General features: G+C 41.5%; 1 pseudogene; it reads left to right on the top strand.

Annotated features, from left to right (window-relative positions):
- Positions 1 to 220: 220 nt before the first annotated feature.
- On the top strand, positions 221 to 1,920 carry LOC147685484 (uncharacterized; annotated as a pseudogene).
- The last annotated feature ends 4,807 nt before the right edge of the window (positions 1,921 to 6,727 follow it).

Below are 6,727 nucleotides of genomic sequence, written 5' to 3'. Positions count from 1 at the left end.
GCAGTAAAATTGCGAATTCTTAATTGAGATTTCGCATTTTGCGATATCGCAAATTGCGCAATTACACACATGATGAATCTCATTGATTCAACTGCCTGAAAGCCAGTACAGCAATTAGGCACAGCTGCTCCCTTTTTTGAAGGTGAGGTTTGGCAGTTTGCTTAGTGAGCTTTCCCAGGAGGTTGCTGCTGCAGTGTGTGCCTGACAAATCTTTTGAAAAATGGAAAATGAGAATCCTGTTGAAGAGGGGCCAGCCAGGAAAAGGAAAATTAAGTTTTCTGATCAAGAGTTGGAAATTCTTATTGAGGAGGTGACTGCAAGACAGGAACAGCTTTTTGGTAAGCTGTCTCTGAAGGTTCCTGAGGCTGTTAAAAGAAACCTATGGATTGCCATACAAGCAAAGGTGAACGCAGTAGGAGTGGCACATCGTGACATAAACAATTTACAAAAAAGATGGTATGACCTGCGCAGTCGTGCAAAAGAGAAGCTAGCAAACAGGATTAAATCAGCAAAGAAAACTGGAGGTGGAACACCCAGGGATAGACCCAACACCCCCCTGGAAGACATGGTGGAAGGCACACTGTTGGCTGAGGCTGTAATTGGGGTGATAGACATTGATACTTCTGAGATTCCAACTCCTTCTGAAGGTAATTGAATATGCTTTTGATTGTCTGAATGGAGCCTAGAAATTTCAAGAGTGTTGTGAAAGTAGTTGGATTAACAGCATTGTAATTCTGTTGTGTATGATATGTTATCTGTGTGTTACCAGCAACAGTTATTTAATGTTAGGAAAATGAAAGCAGTGCATTATGGGAGTTGTAGTTTTTAAGACTCCATCATGCACACAAACAATAATTTGTAATTGAAACTTTATTACTATGAAGAACTGTTATGAATGAGACTGGGATCATGTGATTGTGTAGAATTTCACATTTTATTAATTATTTTAATGAAAGTGCAAACTTTAAGTAACATCATGTTTGCATTTTTTAAACCATAGAAGCACTGCAAGAAATAATTGAGCAGGATTTGAGGGATTTCAACAACCAAGAAGTTCAAGAAACACAATTGGGAAATGCCCCTAGCACATCAGCATCCAATTCACAAACAGGGGAAAGACAGAGAGTGCAACAACTGCTGCAAACTGATTCTGAAACAGAGCAGAATGACAATGTAGCTGAAAGGCAACCTCAAAGCACTCCAACAGTCACAAATAGAAGGCTGAGTAGGCGAAGGAGACTTCAGCAGTTTTCTTTGCGCTGAGGTAATGTGAGAGAAAGTGGTCATTTTGGAGACGGTCCCATCACTGGCAATCTTGTGGAAGACAAAATCCTAAAGGTACAGCGTCTGCAAGGCAAAGACATTAGAATAATTAAAGGAAAACTGGGGCATATCAGCAAACAAATGGGTTCTTTATCTACCAGTATGAATAAAATGATAAATGTAATGAAGACAGGCCATGAAACATCTTCATTGAATCTTGACCGCATTGCCAATTCTTTGGAGACCATGTGCACATTGATGTAAAAACAGCAAAATATAAGTGGCAAAAGGCAGGTACGACTACTGACCAACATGCAGGCTCATAACAGGCAAATGACTCGCCTTTCCAATTGTACACATGGCCTCTGCAAACAGACCCTTTCAACCCAGGTACTCTTGATGAAAACATTTGAACATATTCAAAAGGGAATGGGGACTATCTATGATCCATCAGGAATTTCACAGTCTAATGCATCCCCAGAAAAGCAACTACCCATGGGGGAGAGTGGTGCCGGCAGTGCTGTGAGTGGTACACTTGAGCATTGCTTAAGTGGCACACGGCGTAGTAATAGAAAGCTGAATGATGCAAGAAATATGGCCATGCACAGTGGAAAAAATGCAAGGAAGGCATTAGGAGTGCGTGGCCATAAGAAATGACATTATGTCTGTGATGCCTCTTGAATGGTATTAATAATGTCAAAGTTGTCTATGGTTCAATAATTATCATTTGAACATTTCTGATTTAAAGTACAGTATTAAGTTTGTGATATAGTCAAAGTCCATGAAGTAAATGCATTTCTGTTTCACTTTGAATTAAAATTTACATTGATTGCAAAACCAAAAAAATTTAGAGTATGTTTCCAACCTCATTCAGAAGTAATGCTGTGTGATCTCTGCCCTTCTCCTTCTCCCCTCTGCTGCCTCTGGTCCATGTGCTCTTGCTTGTGGTTGAGGAGGCTGATTGTCATTTTGAGGTAAAACATCTTCTTCATCAAGTTCTATGCCTCTCTCAGTTGCTAGATTGTGCAGCATTGCACATGCTGCTACTATTTTGCAGCAAATGTCTGGTTGATATTGCAATGCTCCACCAGTGTTATGAAGTATTCGAAAGCGTGATTTCATCGCACCAAAGGTCCTCTCTATCACATTCCTGGTTGTTATGTGAGCCTGGTTGTAGTGCTGCTCTTTCCTGGAAGTTGGATTTAGGTATGGTGTTAAGATATAAGACCTTACTGCATAGGCACTATCTCCTGTAATAGAAAACAATGTAATTTGAAAATTGCACAGAAGAAATGTGTGAAGATGAAGGGAAAGTGTGTTTAGAAGAAAAATAAATTTACCAAGCAGGTATCCATCACCAAATTGACCTGCAAGCAGTCTAGCATGAATGGCACTGTGTCTAAAAATGTAGGAGTCATGGGCACTTCCAGGGTAACTTGCAACTATGTCTGTGAAAATGGTTTTGGAATTACAAATTGCTTGAATGTTAAGGGAATGGAAGCATTTTCTATTGCGAAAAATATACTCATTTTCAGAGGGTGGGAAAATGGGAACATGTGTGCCATCTACACAGCCAATGACATGTGGAAATTGAGCCATGTTGTAGAAATCTAGTTTGGTTTTCATCAACTCCTGTTGTGTGCTAGGAAATTTAATATGATACCTTATTCTTTGTAACATGGCATTTAGAATGGCATTAAAAAATCTGGAAAGTGAACTCTGGGAGACACCACCAGCAATGGCTATTACACCCTGAAATGACCCAGAAGCAAGGAGGTGCAGTGAACACATTACCTGCATATGGGTTGGTATGGCTTGTGTCCTGCGTGTTTGCCTCTGCAAAATTGGGTCCAATTCTTGAATTAAATCTAATATTAAAGTAGCATTCAGCCTATACTTAGCAAATATCTCTGATTCAGTCTGCCCTAGTAAGGTTATGCACACTCTGAAGATTCTCTCTTGTATGAGCCTTCTCCTCCATCCTGCAGCTACTCTCAACCTCTGCCTGTGAGCCAAAAAGAAACGTGCTGCCATCCTCAAAGGCAAATTCAAGGTCTATGAGGTCCTTATATGCAGCACTGATGATTGACAGCTGTAGTGCAAGAAGTTAGTTAAATTAGCACCAGGTTCAACTTCTTCTAATTTTAAGAATTCCAATTTGCGATTTCTTAAAAAATCACAAATTGCGATGTTTCATGCATTGCATTTTTTCGCAAATTAAATGCGATTCGCAAACTTCGCGATTTTTTAAAGAAATCGCAAATATTTTTGCGATTCCTAAAAATGCGAAAACACATTAATAATTGATGCATCCCAAAACCATGAATTGCATTCGCAAACGGCCGAATTATGCGATTCGCACCGTTTGCAAATGCAATTATGAATGATGCATCTAGGCATTAGTTTCTTAAGATTTCCAAATTGGGCCAAACACGACATTCCATCAAGGATTTATTTGCCGCATTATAGGGGCAGCTGGTTGCGATGTCCAGGGGGTTATAAGAGATGTTCATTGGTGTGGGCTTCTCTATTTTGAAGCTAGAGTAGTAACACTGGTATTTTCCAAAGAGTGATTGACTATTGCCTGGTGTGCTTACATTGAGAAGGTGTTTCCTCAATGGGATTTATGCTTTGCCACATTTACATTGGAGACTGAGCAGCTGTGGGTTTTAGTGGGAGGGTCATTGAAGCAGCTTCTGCACAGCAGTGACACAGGTCTAGAGCACTGCAGTGAACATTCCACTGCAGGGAGCACACTTGGAAATAAGCAGCCCATAGACAGCTTCTGGGTAACCTTGCATAATGCTCTAATTTGTGAGCACTGATCAGGTGGAGGCAAGAGTATAACTCCATTTTGATGTTCCATCACCACAATATTAACAAAGTAACCTTCCACCAAATACAACACTCCTGATGCATAACCCCTTTGGCCAATGGCAAGCTATGAAAATCAAATGACAGCCAATGGCTGGAGGGGCGGACACAAAGCCCATGCTTTCTCTGTACTACCACTTGTTGTATGTGCTTTTTCTTTTCGCATTTTTGGGCATATGAGGACTCCCAGACAGATGTACCTGTCCTGAGCCAAAACCAAAAAAGGAACAGCAACCCAGCTAGTAATCCAACGCCACTTGTATCAGTACTCAGATCATCCCACTGCACTTTCAGTTTCCTTAGAGGAGAAGTAGCAGAATATCTTTAAAAGTCCCTTAATGCAATAATAAATATGCTGCTAGTGCAGTACAATGCAGCCATGCCATTTTTGGGACTAGGGGTTTATCTGGAGTACTTTGACTTTACAGTTTGCAAACCACAATGTGATTATGCGGAGCTTCACCACCATCTGAGTTCCTTAGAGCCCTGGAAAACTCTAATGGCCAAGGTAAATGTGAATACCGTCTATACAAAGAGGCACAGCTTTTGAACATTTTATGCGAGACCTGGAGGTCTTGATACTCGCCTCAGGCATCTTCATTGGATGGAGTGTGACTCCACTTGCAGTGATTTAAATTTAGCATGATCAGAGAGACAGGAGAACTTCCCTAAAATGTCATAGAACTCAAAATGTCATCAGAAGTAGTGCTGTCACACTATCTTTTGTAACTATAGGACACTATTTTGTATAAAAAATCTGAGAAGGTTGGCAGTCTGCTAGGACCTGCTAATTGACAGGAGCTCCCCCTCCCCTTCAGGTGCAGACCTCTATGACTGTGACCTGTCAAATCATACTGAGGTGCTGATTTAAAAGAAGTAGTTACAGGACACATGTGCAGGACCGAAATTGAGCTCATGGTGGTCCTGCATAGAATACCTTTTAAGATGTTGGTCCTGAAAATCCAGCTCTATCGTCCTACCAAGATATAATGGACTTGCCACAACTAACATTTTTCCTCTGAAGCCTTTGCCGGTGTGCAGATAGGATTTGCTTTTGGGGAAAATATGCCACCCCCACTGTGGCACGCATTTCTAAATTTGGCGACCAGGCTGCTGCTAAAGCAGTAGTGATCGTCCTTCCATTCCATCAGCGTTGTGGCATCTGAGCAGCTAGATGACGCCTTAAGCATCCGGGGCCTCATTTATGAGGCTGTGCGTCACTTTTACATCGCCTGTGCGTCACTTTTTGGGAGGCACCAGTGAAGTAAAAAATGCGCCTTGTTGCCCCATATTTACAGCGCCAAGATGCTCCCTGGAGTGATAGCTGCGCTATAGAAAAACACAATTACATTACATTTACAAAGTGATGCATCTAGGTAGATGCGTAACTTTGTAAACCCCTGCGCCACATTATACCTGCACCAGGTATAATATATGCAAGGGGGCGTTTTGACACAAGAAAGGGTCATGGAAGTGACGCAGTGAAATCTATAAGATTTCACTGCACCATTTCTTGGCCGCTAATGCGTCAGAATCTTACGCCTGCTTCATGGCAGGCGTAAGACTGACCCAGGCACAAACAAAATGGGACTTTCCCCATGTGAAAGTACACATTGCTGGACTTGCGTCACTTTTGTGACACACTCCAGCAATGCGTCACTTTTGCGCCTACAGATACGTCAGAAATACTGACGTATCTGTAACTCCTTGCGACATGATGCATCATATTATAAATATGACGCATCAATCATGACGCAAGGAGTGTGCACTGAGAAGTGACGCATCGCTGCTTTCACGCAGTGATGCGTCATTTCTCATAAATGAGGCCCCCGGGGTGTGGGGAATGAACGTGTGGGAAAAGGTTCCTGCATTGGTATTTGGCTTCAGGGGTCTCAAACCTACTCTAGGGATCTCCAACCTATGGTGCTCCTAAGTGGGTGAGTATGTTTGACTCCTTGGGTACATATTATTCTGTGAGAGAGAAGAGAACAATGCAGTTGGGCTCTGGCCAGGGGGCTCCAATAGAGAATACGCCGTGGTCCTGCGCATCGCCTTGTTATGGACCAAGACAAGTCCTTCCTTTCTCCAGCATAACTAGGCATATGCCCAACAGGGCTCGGTTATTTCTGAATGTAGGTTATAAATGCGCATATTTATTATTTTTATCAGCGAATGTCAAGTGAAATACTCTGTAAACAGAAATGAGTCTCACTGTAGTTTACGATTAGAATTCAAAAGGACTGTCTGTCTGAAAAGTACTTATCAACGGCGACCTAGAATGGTGTTTATTCCTCACAAAAGGCAAAGCCTCCTTAGATGAAACCTCCTTTATTATTATTATAAAGGTTTGTTTGTAGCAGGCAAGATTTACCAAGGCCATATCATGGATTTTTGCCAATTCCTACAGCTGTAATTAGTCTAGAAGATATACTCCCACTTATGATTTACGGTTTTATTCCATTCACTTTGTCACTCAGGGCCTATCTTGTTATTTTATCTCCTATGGGAAAAACTGGTTAAGACAAATATACACTAAATCGTAGATGACCTTGTATGGTAAATAGTAAATAGATTGGCCAGAAGATTGTTA

Source organism: Lissotriton vulgaris, chromosome 10, assembly GCF_964263255.1.
Source record: "Lissotriton vulgaris chromosome 10, aLisVul1.2, whole genome shotgun sequence".
Taxonomy (NCBI): domain Eukaryota; kingdom Metazoa; phylum Chordata; class Amphibia; order Caudata; family Salamandridae; genus Lissotriton; species Lissotriton vulgaris.
Note: the sequence above shows the minus strand (reverse complement) of the source record. Positions and strands in the feature narration are given on the sequence as shown.